This window comes from Dromaius novaehollandiae, chromosome 4 (genome assembly GCF_036370855.1).
Source record: "Dromaius novaehollandiae isolate bDroNov1 chromosome 4, bDroNov1.hap1, whole genome shotgun sequence".
NCBI lineage: Eukaryota > Metazoa > Chordata > Aves > Casuariiformes > Dromaiidae > Dromaius > Dromaius novaehollandiae.
In genome coordinates, this window is record NC_088101.1 from 36,437,075 (window position 1) to 36,452,901 (window position 15,827).

The following is a 15,827-nucleotide window of genomic DNA, read 5'->3' on the forward strand; positions in this document are numbered from 1 at the left end:
CAGCAAAGGAACTGCTATCTCTTTTACAGAGATCAAGGGTTTAAAAGGGAAATAGATTAAGTTCTTTAGGACCTCTGTACATTTCCCCAAATTTGTATCCAATAAACATCATGCCTACTAAACCACCTTCACTTTACTAAATGATAGAAGTTACTTCTACACAGTGTTACAAAGGAGGTAAAAAGGATATATACATATATGTATATATAAAGATTTTTTATAAATACTCCCTCTTATTCACTGGTTTTGAAAAGTTCAGTTTCTAATAAACGGGGTCAGATAGGTGGCCAGGTAATTATATAGTTCGAGCCTACCATATCTCCATTTCTCCTCATACTTTGCAGCAACCAGTTAGATGCTATGGCACAGGTACAGACCTCTTTTTTATCATCTCCCTACCTAAGTTTTGGGATTTGCTTTGTTTATGCCTAATTAGAATTATTTAGGAAAAAAAACCCTTCAGTATATTTTTATTATAATGTTTTGATTCTGAAATAGTTTTGGGAGATGGTTCAGTTTTTATAAATCTATAATTGAAAACCATTAAAATTCTGCCTGCCTAGAAAGCTGAAAGAGTCTGTCCGTTCAGATCACGCACATGTGGATTGTTTTGGACTTGGGAACACACAGAAGCCAGGCTCATAAGCAGCCTGATAGATAGGTAGACACATAGCCAGGATTTTTAGGGTTCCCTGGTGTATTACTTGGAAGTAAGAAGTTTAGAAGTTTCAACCGAGAAGACATATTCCCAAGATTTGTGTCCCTTCATCACCTGCAGGCTGAAGTGAGCCTTGAAATCCAAGGACCTGTGGATCAGCAACACTGAACAGCTGTATTTGTGGCACTCCACATTTAAAAACCAACCAAAGTAAAAGGCTTAAACTGAAGTCATATATCTCTAAAATCAAACAGTCTTAGAAGTTATTGATATAGCAATTTGGCCATCCTTGTCAAATTTTACTCATTCTACTTCTCTTATTTTAATAGAAGTTATAGGAACAATAATTAATGTAATGGATTTTTTTTATTAAAAAAGTGGGATTAGTTATGATGGATCGTCTGTCCAAAAAAGAATTTGATGGACATCATGTGAATCCACACAGTCTGCTAGACTGGACACTGCCATGAGCTGGGCACTACACAGATGCTTGACGAGGAAACAATGCATAAGAATTGCTTGAGCCTCATGCCTCTGACTGTAGACCAAACACATAGTCTGTAGACATGCAGATTCAGGTAAAGCTGCCTAAATCAGTGTTTTATGACTCATGTTACCTGAGCTTAGATTCACTGTAATTCTGTTCTCAAGTCCAGAGTTGAGGTACTGAGAAACAAGGTGTTAATAAATCTTCCTTTTCCTGTTGAAGGGAATGTGAGTCTCCCCTGAAGCTGGCATCATATACAGATCTTCTCCAAAGGAAATCAACAGCCAAGATGTGAGTGGAGTTGTCATTGACTGATTATTGACTGCTGATGAACCAGTGCATATCAGACAACACTGCCAGAGGAGGACAGATGCAGCAAAGCAGCCACCTGCAAAATAAAAGCTCTCAGATATAGGACTTGCCCCATATATTTTGCTCTAATGTGATTCTATGAGTGATCTGATCTTTCTTTCAGTTCCTCCATCTCTTAGAGCCCATATTCTCCAGAGAGTGCTCTTAATCTTCCCACCTGCTCTCTACTCCAGTTACCATATCTAGCATTTCTGAAAACTGCTGTCATTGCCATTACTGATGAGAATGCCAGACAGTGAATCCAGTCTTCTAAATTTAAAAACACCACAGCAGCAATAGATGCACTGTATCAAAAGCAACAAAGGTCAAAAAGAAAGAAGGGAGCAGGGGAAAAAAATTCAGAAAACCACCTGCAAACTCCTTTGATGAAACTGCAAAATAAAAAAGCATTTTGTTAGCTCAGTTCTCCCTAATAATTTGGGTAAACATTTGGAACCCTTTCCTCTCATGCTCCTCACCTCCATATTCTCATTTGTAGTCATCTACCTGTCTGTTGTCAACCATTCAACTGTAGGCACCTCAAGGCACCTGCAGTGACAGCAAAAATAGATACAGGTAACACAGAGAAATAATTAGCCATGAAAATATTCATGGTAGCAGTAAAGTCTCAATGCCTTGAAGTTCAGGTAAATAGAGGCTGCTAGGCAAACATAGAGTTGAGTTAAGGTAATCCTTTTGAAATCAGTACAGTTAACAACTCTTCACATCAAGTATATTAATCACCAGGAAAGAAGAGTTATACACAAAGGCTGACTTATTCATTTGCCAGATGCTACTGTGAAGGAAGTCATCATCCATTAACATCAGCTGAGTTGCATTAGCTATTGCCAACAGAGGAATTAATTGTAAAAAAGTAGTGGTACCATCCAATATGCAGAACAAAAGAAAGGAAGTATAGTGCCGTACTATTATTAAATGTTACCCTTTCTCTTTCTGTAGCCTTCTACCCTATAAAATTCATTCCATTAAATGTGAAATGTTTACAGAATGAAATCTTACAGCTGTATGGGACAGAAAGCTTGTCTTCACATTTGTGCATAAGGAAGCTGGCTTCTGTATGCTATAAAAAATTAAATGTCTTTGATAATATATATTTCTGATAACAAATACTACAGAATAGTATGAAATTATCCTTATAGAATACTTACTTATAAAATGTCTGAAGAGTTAAATATTTTTCCATTGACTTGTGTCATGTGATCATTTGATGACTTGTTTCAGCATTTAAAAAGCATACAGGCTGAAGTTCTAACAATTTTGACTTTTGCAGACTAGTATTATCAATAGAAAAGTCCAAACTATAAGCTGAAAAACTTCTCTAATTTTCCCTGTATCTCACATAATAGTATGTTATGTCAAATCAAATAAATGCATGATTGTTTCCATCTTCTAAACAGATCTCATAAAGTTAATTTGAAAAAAGAATCCATTAGAAAATGCTCATATGACTCAGTTTTATCAGCACTACTTTGCATCTTGCATACTAGGTCAGGCTTTACTTACAGATTTTGATTATTATTATTAGGCTATTTTCAGTAGTGTAGAACCTTTAAACTATTTAGAAACTTCTCAAGTATCACATGATTGCAAATAGCAGTTTTTGCATCATGTCACACACACTGATTTTCATGCCTGTATTACTGTATATGGCTTGGAGCTGTGGAATGATGCATAGTGGCAGATTGGTATGAACAGATAATTATGACTATGATAACTATTTAAATTAGAAACTGTACTACATTCAAGGATCAAACTGTATGGCAGCTTCTATTCCCTTATAAAATAGTGAGATTCCTCCTAACCCGACAGGCCTTTGTAGCAAGATACCTCCCACAGGACAGCTCAAAATGATTGCTGCTGAAGATTAAGTCATACACATTGCAGTTTACTGGTCTCTCTCTCTGTTCCACATGCATGTATACACATGCACATATACCTATGGTTCTTTTTCCCAGAAGAGGCTAAGGAGGAGCCTTAAAGCTCCAGGGATATCCCTGCTGAGTTTTCCTCAAAATGATTCCACTGAAAAAGGAGGGCTTATCCCCCTGAGGAACTAGCTGCAAAGGTCCCTATTTTGCAGGTTTCCACAGAGCTGGTTGCCATTTTTTGTTGACTTGTACAGTACTCTTGTTACATAATGCCATCATCCACAACTGAGCTACTGAATCGAGCAGACTTCTTAAATATCAGTGGTTAACAAGTAACATAGCTGCTGCATGTGGAAGAAATTTTGCCTTGTCTGACCAGCAGAAACTTGCAGGTAGATTCTCTCTTGAAAATTTATGCAGAGCATAGCGGATATAGGATGTGGAGGTAAGTAGTTCATTCCTCTTCCTGCTTGCCTTGGCATATCTTCTGACACCACACAAGAAGTCTCAGTGTTGTGGACAGCTAACAGAAACCACTGCTGTCTCCCAACTCGTATTTGGAGAACTTCCAAACTCATTTTATTATCTTTGCTTTTTGAAGGGAAAGTAGTATTTTGGCCTCTTCCATTAATTCACTATCCTGTATGTGTTAGCACACCAAACATTGAAATTTGAAGGATCTGTCCTCTTTATATCACACACTGCAAATGTGTATAATGCAAAATTGCTGTCTCAAAGCATTTTTAGTTTAATTTAGGACTGTCCTGTTTCTCTCTCCTGCCTGCCTGCCAAAACTATGGATTTCCCATAATGCCTACAAGAAAGAGAGGAGACTGATCTGTAAGTTGAATTCCCTCAAAGTTATTCCACAAAACAATCTCAAGTTATTTAGGAAGGATCTTTCACATGACTGGCAAAAAACTAACCCTGATAACAGATGAAAGTTTGTCTCCTGTAGCAAACATCTCATACAGCTCTTATATTCATGTTTCCATGTTTGTTTTACAGTGGCATGGTCCTTCTTCATTCACAGACTGTAAGTAGTAGTCTGAACTCAGCACCATATAGAAGTTGCTGAAGTGAGAGACTGTCAGCTATTTATTTTTTCACATGTGAGCATTTCATTCAGGAACTATAAAATGCTTCATCCTCTCTATATTTGTAATGGAGAATAACTTTGAGCCCCTTGTGTTTTAGTTCCCTTGATCCATATTGACCACACATTTTAAGGAGAGGCTGACAGCTAGCATGTCAGTTATTTTCAGATATCTGTCTCTGTCAAATTCAGAAATCCCAAGAAAATAAACAAAGTGCGGGATTATAAATACATGTGAAATCAGAGCTGTCATCACTCTGAAGGATTTTCCATTGTGCCTGCTGCACTATTTTTAAGCTAAGATTTCCCAGATGTTTAGTAGGAATGTTTAGAGAGTAAAACATTTCATTTTTCTGATGGCTGCAACATTCTTAAATTTAACCTATTCCTAATTTAGTTTAATTCCACCGTGCCTGATTTGTTATTCTCATTTGTGTAAGCAGAATAGAATAACAAAAATGAAGTTTAGCAAGCCTACACAGTTCTCATATGGCCTGAAAGCTGTTGTTTCGAATTTTGAGGTAAACTCTGTTATTTAGAAGAATAGAATAGTGGTAGAGACACCCTGAAAGCAAGCTCCTCATGTGTGTTCACTCTGGCCTTCAGAGGCTAGCATTGGGTCTCTATTGCTCTGAGCCATAGAGTAACAGGGTAGGCATTATCCTCCACATCCTGATCCTGCTGCTAGCCAGTGGTTTACTGAATGCAGCTCAGAGAAGACTGATTTAAATTTCCAATTTTAATTATGATTTACATTAGCAGGAAGGAAAACTTTATCTAAAACTTTAATCTTATTTTACCTTGCTAACTGATATATTCTAATAGTGCCTTCTTTTTGTCAAGCCATAGGATATAGTATATCCATACTTTTTAATGCACATAATCTTGTAGTTTAAACATATTTATTCAGAAACCTAATTTTTATGATGGTTGAGAATAGTGACTTATTCATTTCTTGTCCTACATGGTTGATTTTTACTTGCATTTTTTTTTTGTCAAATTGCACCCGGAAGAAAATTGGATTCCAACAGAAAGTACATAAAAGCAGTTTTAGAACTAGTAGATCTTATATCCTCACATTCACAATCAGTCTTCTTGTGTTTTTGACTCTCATTCAGGCTCACTATTACTATTACTATTTTTCTGTATAGCATAAATTATTTTAATAGATAACAGTGACTTCAAAAAAAGTTTCTGAGCTTCAGATTCAGCTTTATGTGTACTTAGTTTAAGAAATAAAATATATTTAATTTAAATAAAAAGTCACATTTAAAGCTACAACCATATTTTTATTTTTGGAGCCTCAGAATAGTTTTACTTTGCACCTCTCAGAGAATAGGGCTCAAGGCTTATGTAGATTAACCATATCACTTTTTTTGATCTATGCTTTCATAATGGACAAGTAAGGCTGGGTGAAAAGATTGTGGATCATGAAGGTCTGTGAGTTCGTAATGATTTCTCCCACAGAAGATCACTGCTTTCAAGTCCCTGTGTCTTCCATGGCCTCTTCCAAACACTTTACTGAAGAAAGAAAAAGCCAGACGTTTCTTGCATTAAAGCTGAACTGGTGAGTTTTAATTATCCATAGCTGCAAAAGATGATAGTAGTGGATTCCTGAGTCTGAAGCCTTTTAACATACTGTTTCCCTGACCCCAAGGAAGCTCAAAAGACCACAATATTAAACAACAGCAGCAAAACCATTCTTATCAGATGCCAGGGCTTGACTCTGTTGCTGACGCGTAGGAATCTAGTACCATCTGAGATGATGTAAGATATCCAAGATATCTGTATGGGCTGGCGGGTCTGGCAGACTTGTGCCTCCTAGAGTGTCAGCGAGGGCCAAGCAGGGTACTGTAAGGCATGCCAACTGGCAATAAACGTGTTGGGAAACAATCAAGCCCCTACTCTAAGTCTAGTAATAAACTGCTGAAAGTATTAGCAGGAGAATCTACTATAATAGGCCACTAATCCCCAAATTTATTTTTCCACAGACCTTCATGGAGAATGGGAGCTGATGTTGGTTTCATCTTCATTGCGCATGTGTCAGGCACAGCAAGCTGCAGGGGGGCAAAAGTGTGTGTTACAAGCAAGACCATGCTTCCTGAACAAAGACTACACTCAGGGGCAAAGGCGCTATACTAAGGCAGTATGCTTCCCTTTCCTTGACACGTGACTCAGTCAGTATACAGTGGTAATAAGCTGCACCACTGTGGTGTTTCCGAAAGCATGCCTTTTGAGTGCCTTGGACAATGTGTGTAGCACTCTGGATCACTACTACCGTACAGATCCTAGACTTAGGACCCGAGAGAGCCAACATACTGACAGGATAAAAGTATTTACCTTAAGAATGTTCTGCTCACATTTGAATGAAGATTCAAGCTGCTTCATATTCCTTTATTAAAATAAAAAAGTTTCCCCATTCCAAAGTCTTGCTGTACTTTGTATATAGCAAGCTACTCTTACTCACTTTTCTGTTAAGATCTTATATAAGCTGCAGAAAGGTAAAAAAGTTGTAGCTAGGTTGCTTATGTTCACTGCCCATAGTCATCAAATTACATCAGAAATGAAGTCATATAATTGGCTTTGCCACTCAACATACGATTTTAAGATTGCACTTATGGCCTCTCTGTGTGTAAATGGATTTGGCATGGTTTATATTACAGGCAAGACTAGCTTTTGTGCACACCTTCTTTTCTTCCCACACTCTTTTTCTCTTGCTCATGGAAACATACACATGCTTTTACTTAAGAGATGCTCAAAAACTATAACGCTGCAGTTCTTTGACCCTAGGCCATTAGCCCTCTCTGGACAGATCTAATAAACAACTGGAACATCTAAGCGTTTTAGGCACCTGATCTCTGGAGAAAAATTCAGAATTTCACAGAAGGTCTCTATGTGGTGCCTAGTGAGATGAAGGCAAGTCAGAGTGGCAATCTAAAAAACCTGCATGCTGACTTGTGTGCTATCATCTAAGAAAAAATGGAATCGTGCTGTGTCTTAAACACTGAGTCTCTCTGTAACTTAGATACTTGACATAGTTCTGCAGGAAGATGTCTTCATCCATCCAAGATCTTCAGTCCACCTCAGGATCCTTCTCTTTTACAAAGTAATCAGAGAAGAGGGACAACTGCCCACCTCTTCTGTAACAGACTGCGCTTCAGAGCACTCAGAGATTCAATTCCTTTATCGATATGAAAATACTCAAACCCACTTCTCCAGTGTCTTTAACACAAACCAGGAGGCACGTGTTTGTCTTTCTTTTAAAACTGGATTACGGTATAGCAAAGAGTTTAAGACCAGTGCACAGGGTGAGAGAGCAAAACTCTTCATTCTGTTGGTTAGGGTATAGTCTTGGAAGGAGAAATCTTAAGATTTCCATCCTTGCTCTAAGAATAATTTCTGTACTTTATATTGTTTTTAATACAGTACACATCTATAAAGCAGTAAAGCATACATTCAATTATTAACTCCTTTATATACCATTTTTCTTGTCCTCTTTGTCTCGGGGCACAGTTTAATACACTTCGTTACGACTGCTAAACGTATTATTTATTATTTACACATCACCAAGTTAACATTAGCCAAAGAAAACTTCTCACTACTTAAAGTCTGAGAGAACTACAGAGACCCACTTTAAGGGAGACTCCATACATCCTTTAGAAGAGAGCTCTACCAAGACACTTTGCCTGAGTGCCTGGACGTTTGTAGCTGCCTATCACTTCCACAGATAACAGGATAGCTGTGAAGTTCGGAGTTGCTCATGATATTATATTATTTTGAATATCATATCATATTATTTTGAATGATACCATATTATTTTGAATCAAATCTGTGAGATACATTTTCCTACCTTTGTTCCATCTTATATGAAACAACAGTCTAGCCTTATGCCACAGCGTGTTATATTACAAGAGATGTCATAATAACTAAAATCTTAAGTTCTGAACCATTGTGGTCCTTGACTGTGATTTTTATGAGCAGGTACTCATTTTCCTGGCTAAATTCCAACTGGCTAGTAACAACATTACCCACATAAGTCTCATGTGTAGCTGCAGTCCACACTGGTTGAAGCACGACATTTCCAATGTAGGTCTAGTTCCTTTTCACAGAGTGGGGAAGTAACAAATGTCTGAAACAAAGAACCCAAATGTGAGTGTTCTTGCACAGTGAGTAGTTCTCAGGCATATTCTTCAGCAGAATTTGGCAAACTTTGTACTACACTGTTACATTCATTTTTAAAAAGTAATTTTCTTAAAATTAGCATACATCTTCTGCTTCCCATGCAAGGCTATTTTGATCAAAAACCCATAACAGAAAAATAAAGTAAAGAAACCAAACAAATACAACATATAATTTTTAGTGGAAAATTTGTGAACTATTTCCCAGCTATTAATGAAGTTTAATTAATTAACTACATTAATTTTCCATATCATCACTTTGTATATAAAATACTGCAAAATGAAAGCCGATAGAATTTTTAGCACTGAAGAAAGGGATGTTGCTGTATGTCACGTTCATGGAAAGAAATCTTCGGAGAAACTTTGAATTAGTGTTCTTGTCATTGGGCACTAGAGGTCACCAGTGCTACAGACACGGGGAAAGGGATTGGTTTTACGATCTTGAGTAATACAGACAGAGGCCTCAATCCGTCTCCTGTGACTTTCATTTAAGTTGTTACTGGAAGTTCTTTGGCATCTCAGTTTTTGGAAGAGTGAGCAGATTAAACTATTTCTTTCAAGCACGGTATGTCTCAGATGTATAGCTGTGTATCTATTTGAAAGGGATGGGTGTCTCTTCAAAATATGATTTATTTGTCCCACTGATACTTGAGAGTTCCTTGGCTGATACCTGCTGTATTTGAGCTCTGAGTAATGTTGTTGAGACAGAACCACAGAACACCCAGCAGAAACACATGTTGTTTCAAATGAAACAGCATGGCCCATTTCAAGAAAGAAACAGTGCTCCTTTACTGGTTCCATGTGTGGTGTGTGAAGGGTTCACTGAAGCAGAACATTCAAGAACACCAATTGCATTTTTTGAGTAAGAGACCACACCATCTTGTAACACATTCAGGACTTTCCATTTCTATGAGTGATACTTATGACAAAATACCCCAAGTCCCCATGAATGTGAAGAGGCAGAAAGTGGCCAGAAATCTACATATGATATGCTAGAACACAGTCATTCTTTAGAGGAAAATATATCCATCCTTTAATTTCTAGACGACAGAAATGTAGTTAAAATATGTTATATAACATTAATAGCTAAATTTAACAATGTTGAAGTCTATACACTGTATCAAGTATTCATGTAATGCATGAGGCTAACGCAATCCTAACTCTAGAGTAGGTTTTTTAGCAGTGATTCATTTCATAAAAGCATGGAAGTGGTACAGTCTAATAAAAATACTACTGGAATTATGGAGACTGACTATACAAACTATTACCTAACAAAAAGTCTTCTCAGTACATTGAACATTATTCCCATGTTAAATATCAAATCAAAGATTGTTTTCACAAAAGATTTCATAAGATATTGGATATTAAGCCTATCACAGATTGAAATTTTAGTGAGAAGTCTATTGAAACTCGATAAACCCTGAAACCTACATTAAGTAGCAATACCGCACAGGGTTTTTTCATGCTTGCTTTCTTCACCTAGGTTTCATCTAACTCTGAAGTTCTTTCACTTTGAGATACAGTACATAAAGAATGTTTTAAGATATGCAAAGTTAAAAATTAGGCAGGCAGGAGAAATCTTACCCTTGAAAGAAGTACAAACAACTGGGCACTGTATGTTATATATTTTCACTACTTTGTTTAAAACAGCATATTAGTGTACTTAAAACACTTCAGATCTGTCTGTTATTTATGATGCTGTAAACATACAGAAAAGCATGAAAGTCACATTTTCCACTGCATCCAGGAGACAAACTTAAAATTACAGCTATTGGAAATCTGCTTTATGAGTTGTGTGAAAGGTGTAGTTAAATTCAGGGCTACAAACTTCAGTCTACAATATCCTATGTATTGCAACTCCTAGATAGGTGCTAACCAAAAGAAAATAAATCAAGCTACATTAAAACTTCTCGCCATGTTCAGCCTGCCTTACACTCTTACGAAAAGAAAGCAAAGGTACATGTGAATCTGGCCCATGCCACATATATCCTCGTATTAGTGAGACACTGCAAAATACAAGTTAATGCATGACTTGTGATCAAAGGTGAGCAAGGAAGACAGCTCAGCTCAGCAGTGAGGGCTCTCAAGGCTCTCAAGTGTGAAGCTTTGCAAGTTGAGAGGTGGATCTGGGACACAGAACTTGGTAGAAGGTCTTTCCTTGGGAGCTCCTTCAGCTTCTGCCCACAGGCTTCTTCCCTCTCTCCTCCTCTGCCTTCTGCTAGCCGCCAGCCAAGAGGGAACACCAGCACAACATAACAGGAGCACAATGTGACATAACTACAATACTGCCACATCCCTGTCCAACCCAAGGTATCACATGCAGGAAGGAGGACGAAGGGCCAGCTGAGAACTCTCCTTACATGGGGAATTCATCATGGGGCAAATCTAATTGCTTTCTGCGTCTTTTGGGCAACTTCACCAGTGCCCAGCAACATTGGTGCCTTCCAGATATATAGTCTTCCCTGCCAGCAGTATTTATCCAGTAAGGCTGAACTAGACTTCTTTAAACAAATATTTTACCTTAGTCTTAGTGCACTCTCATAAAGGCCAGTACCTGTGAGAAAGGGACTTACTGGATTATGAGATACAGCTCTGCAACCACCTTACTACAACTACAACATCATCATCATCATCATCATCATCATCATCATCATCATCATCATCATCATCATCATCATACTGGTTTTCAGCTGGATCAGTTCCCTGCTCTCAGGGAAGCATGTGTCAATACAAATGCTGGTGCTGGCACAAGATAGCAATCACAGGAAGGGAAGGGAGGGAAGGATGGGACTAACCCTTTTGGCAAAAGGGTGAATTAGCTTGACTGAAAAGTCATCACTGAACTGCAGCATGTATTTTATGAGTGTGCCAATGAAAAGATAGAAGCTGGCATCAAAAGACATGAGAGTAGGCCCTAAATTTCCCCCTTCGTATAAAACATCCAAAGGTGTTGATACTCAGGATATGCTACTAAGCTCATCTCAGGCTTTTGTGGATGTGGGTCTCAGCAGAGGGTAAGAGCATTAGCATATGAGATGGGGCAGCGTGGCTGGGTTCGAGGAACTAAGGATTTTTTCTTTGCTGATCTCAGGGAAGCTTCTGACATTTTTACTGTAATAATTTACTGCAGTTTTCATATCTGGTGAATATATGTAGGTCCTGGAAAAGCTCTTGTGTATTTACTTAAATCTACTATAAATAAGACTCATTTACCTTCATCCACCCATCATATAGCTCTGGAACTAGAGGAAGTAAATATTGGACCTGGCAAATATAATATTTTATGCCTTCTGGTCCCTTCCCATTTTCTTAACTTTCATCATTTTTCAGAATTATGTTTCTATTTCAGTTATTCAGTTCTTTTTCTGTCTAAAAACATCTGCTTGATCAGAAAGCTGTGTTCAACTGAAAAATAGCATTCTGATAGAAGAATGTATGCTCAGGTTGGTGAACCCAATAGACAACCAAGCGCATCAGTTTTGTGAATCTTTCCTCTAAGTAGCTGAAACCCTAATTGCTCTCCTCAGAGAATCAATGGGTTGCCCAAGTCTTTGGCCTTGCTTTAGCTGTTTTGCGATAACCTTGCAGAGTAAGGTAACTCTAAAGTTAGTTTACTCTGCCACTTGTGGCTCCCTGTACAGCTTATAAGCAGCTCCCCTCCCCTACCTCTGGGTTCGTGTTCAAGGGAAACAGGCTGCACCACAATGGCCCAGACGAACCTGGCTGTTTGTGTTTCTGAAGAGCTCTGACTTGCTGAATAAGTCTGGGTAACTTTTGGTCTATTTAAATTGTTTGGACTTGAGACCTGAGCAGATAGCCCTGCAGCATCGGGGGCCGGGGGCGGGGGGGGGGCCTTACAGCTTCCTATGTGCTTTGTTCATGGAGCTCAGCATGCATCTCCAAACAAAGTTGTTAAAAGTTTTCCACCAGGCTTGTGCCATACCAGCAGTGAAGTTAACCATCATAGTTACCTTTGTTGTCAGAGTCCCAGCTGCCCAGGCAGGAATGCAAGTACAGGCTGCTATCCAGCTACCCTGAGACTGTGTAGCTGCTGGACTTCAACAGAAATCAACTTATAACAGACAGTACGTTGGTGGGGGAAGGGACAGCACTATATCCATGGCCACCCACTGCCTAGAAAAAGTCTGGCAACAGGGGTGTTATTCTTGTTCCATTGGCAATCGTGGGACTTCTGCTAGACTTGATCCTAAATGAATGCATTTTTCTGACCCAGAGTCCTTTTATGTGGTTCGGCATGGAAAAGTGCCATGGTATTTGTCACAAAAAGTCCTCGCTGGCTAATCTGTTTTTAGGATTGTTGATGGTTTATAAATTAGAATTATTAGTCAAACATTGCTCTGTGTGTGCAAACTCCTAGTACAGACTGGGGCCATAGGGCCAGCATCGAACCACCTTTCTATCTAACCGAAATTGTTCTGACACGAGGGAAAGGTCGGCAGAGCAAAAACAGAAGGGGACATAAGCATTTTACCTCTTACATGTACTGTAACATGTCTTAGCTGCTGTACAGGCCACTGGACATTTATACAACATCTCCAGTCAAAGTCAATTCATTATGCAGTGAAGCCATGGCAGGTCCCATTTAAATATGCCATATGCTCTGTGCTTTCTGGCAACAAACTGGCTTGCTATTTCTATCCATGTTAAACAGTACAGCGGCAGATTAACAATTTAAAAATTACAAAGGCAAAACTAGATGAGAATACTAGTTCACTTTAATCAAAGGATAAGTCCTTCAGTAGTGCAACAGCTTGCCATGCCTGATGCAGGTTGTTCATCCCAGAACTGAGCTGACAGAGGCCTTTAGTGGTGAAGACTCCTACACAGGTGGATGTCCACAAATCCCAAATTATGGAATTAGCTCTGTTACTGAGAGTAGACTGAAATAATGAGGAAATGAAAGTTGGCAAGCATTTATGTGTGCCTATGTGTTACTGTGCTTACCTGAGTTTCAGATGTCATACCACCAGATTCTCTTACTCCTTTTCTTTGTCCTCCAGATTCCTTGTTTATCCAATTACCGCAAGTATATATATATATAAAAAATATAAGTACCTTGTACTAAATTCTATGAAAGCTGTAGATCTGAGTCTTGAACCTTAGAACTACTCAACACAGCAAGTATGTCTCCAGCTGTTTATCCCCTGCAATCTTTTGTCATTCCACATCTGGCTCATGAACTTTGGCAATTCTTCACCAGTTCTCTGAATGGACTCCTTGCAAATGTGGGTAATCATTTTTTGTAACAGACTGGGTCAATGCTTTATGGATAGACTTTTTTTGGTCACACCAACTAAGAAAGATATTCACGGCTTTGGGAGAATGACTTTATTGACCCATACTTTTTGTGGTGATGGAATCCAAATTCTGTACATTCCACTCTTTTTCCAGGAACACTAACTGCAAAATTAATACAGTGTGCAAAACAAAGGAGAAGACTAAGGATCAAATGCAAAATAACCCTCCTGTTTATACCAAAGCAGAGTTTAGCACTGAGAGTAACTATGGTTGACTTCCCCCACGCACACATTCAATTTCATTTAAGAAACTACTAAATATATTTGCTTTGATACACATTTCAGCCAAAGGATTTCACTCTCTTTTCTTTCACAAGACAACCTTAAATATGTATCTGTTGTGTATTTGGCAAAAGATATTAAAAAGATTAGAAAGGTTTGCATTATTCACAGTCACGTTAGGGTGAGAGCATAACACAGCTGCTGACTGCCTAGAATTAAAAAAAAAAACTCTAATGAACTTTCCATATATATGTGCATATGTGTGTAAGAATATATATAAATACATACATAATACATATGCATGCAATGTCAGCTTCCAGGCAATTCCTCCAGGTTATTTGATATAGCTGCTTTTTTTCAGAGATGCTTTGCGTGATGCTACAAAGCTACGTGAAGAATTGGTTAATCTATCGTGGCAAAACTTCTAGACACAAAGAAAATTTCTTGGAATTTTTCTTTGACAGAATTAGTTGGTCAATTTCTTGTGCAGAGGAGGGTGCTGAAGCAGTGACTTGAACAGACTGAACGCTCCCCTAGCCATGCAGCCCAAAACCCACCACTGTTTTAATCCTTTCCACCTCACAGGGGAAGAAAAATGCCCAGAACTGTGGTGTGCCTGTAAGAGACACACATAAATCTCTGAGTGGAGCTCAGACTTCTTGGGCTTTTGGGGGAATGGAGGTCTTAACGGCATAGCGCGAAAAATCCTTCTCTCCATCTAGATAAGCAGGAAGTACTGTCTTTTCCTGCTAAAACTTGAGGTTTTTTTCTCTCTACTTAAAGACCTTCAATAGCCAAGTTATTTCAGCTGAAAGGAAGGGGGCGATGAGTACAGGTAAGTCTCTATAGCTGTACCTTTATATGGATAAATAACTGGTTAAAAGGTTGGAAACAGAAGGTCAGAGTCAACAAGTGAGTTTTAACGTTGCAGGGAGATTATCAATCAAAGGAGTATTGCAGCTCTCTGTGCCAGGGCATGCTCTGTTCTACTTATTTATAAATGATTTAGAAAAGGGGTGAACAGTTTGCTGAAGAAACAAAGTTTTCAAGGTAGCAGAAGTGAGGGCTGACTGAAAAATTGTAGAAAAGTCTTCCTACTGTGAGTGACTGGGTGATGAGATTCAATGTTGATAAATGTAAAATTTTGCCTATGCAATAAAACAACCTTAATTTCATATACAAAATGAAGGGTTTTGAGATGATTGTTAATACTTAGGAATTAGATTTTGGTTTTTAATGAACTACTCTATGAAAGCATCAGCTCAATGCTCAACAGCAGACAGAATTTTAAGAGTTGATATTAAAAGAAATACACAGAAAATAAACAGGGAACATAATCACATCACTGTGTGAATCCATAGGAAATCCACATCTTGAATCCTGTGTGCTGTTCTTGTCCTCTCACTTTATATAGGTTACAGTAGAACTGGAAAAGCTCCAGAGCAGGGCAAGAAGGATGATGAACCACACAGAATGGCCTCTGTGTGATGAATGATTAAATAGGCCAGAACTCTTCAGATTTGAAAAAAGACAACTGAGGGTGATAATTTATATTCTCAACTCTATAAAATAAATGGCACAGAGGTGAACAGGGAACTGGACTGATCATTGTCTCTTCCAGTACAAAA

At 38.4% G+C, this 15,827-nt stretch overlaps 1 long non-coding RNA gene across 1 annotated transcript in view; it reads right to left on the reverse strand.

Moving 5' to 3' along the window:
- Positions 1-955: 955 nt before the first annotated feature.
- Positions 956-15,827, reverse strand: part of LOC112986727 (uncharacterized) — a 149,362-nt gene continuing 134,490 nt past the window's right edge. The window contains exons 2-4 of the long non-coding RNA XR_003260103.2: positions 8,514-8,610; positions 6,475-6,538; positions 956-1,533 (exon numbers count right to left, since the gene is read on the reverse strand). This is a non-coding gene — a long non-coding RNA (uncharacterized LOC112986727). The remainder of the gene's footprint in view (positions 1,534-6,474; positions 6,539-8,513; positions 8,611-15,827) is intronic.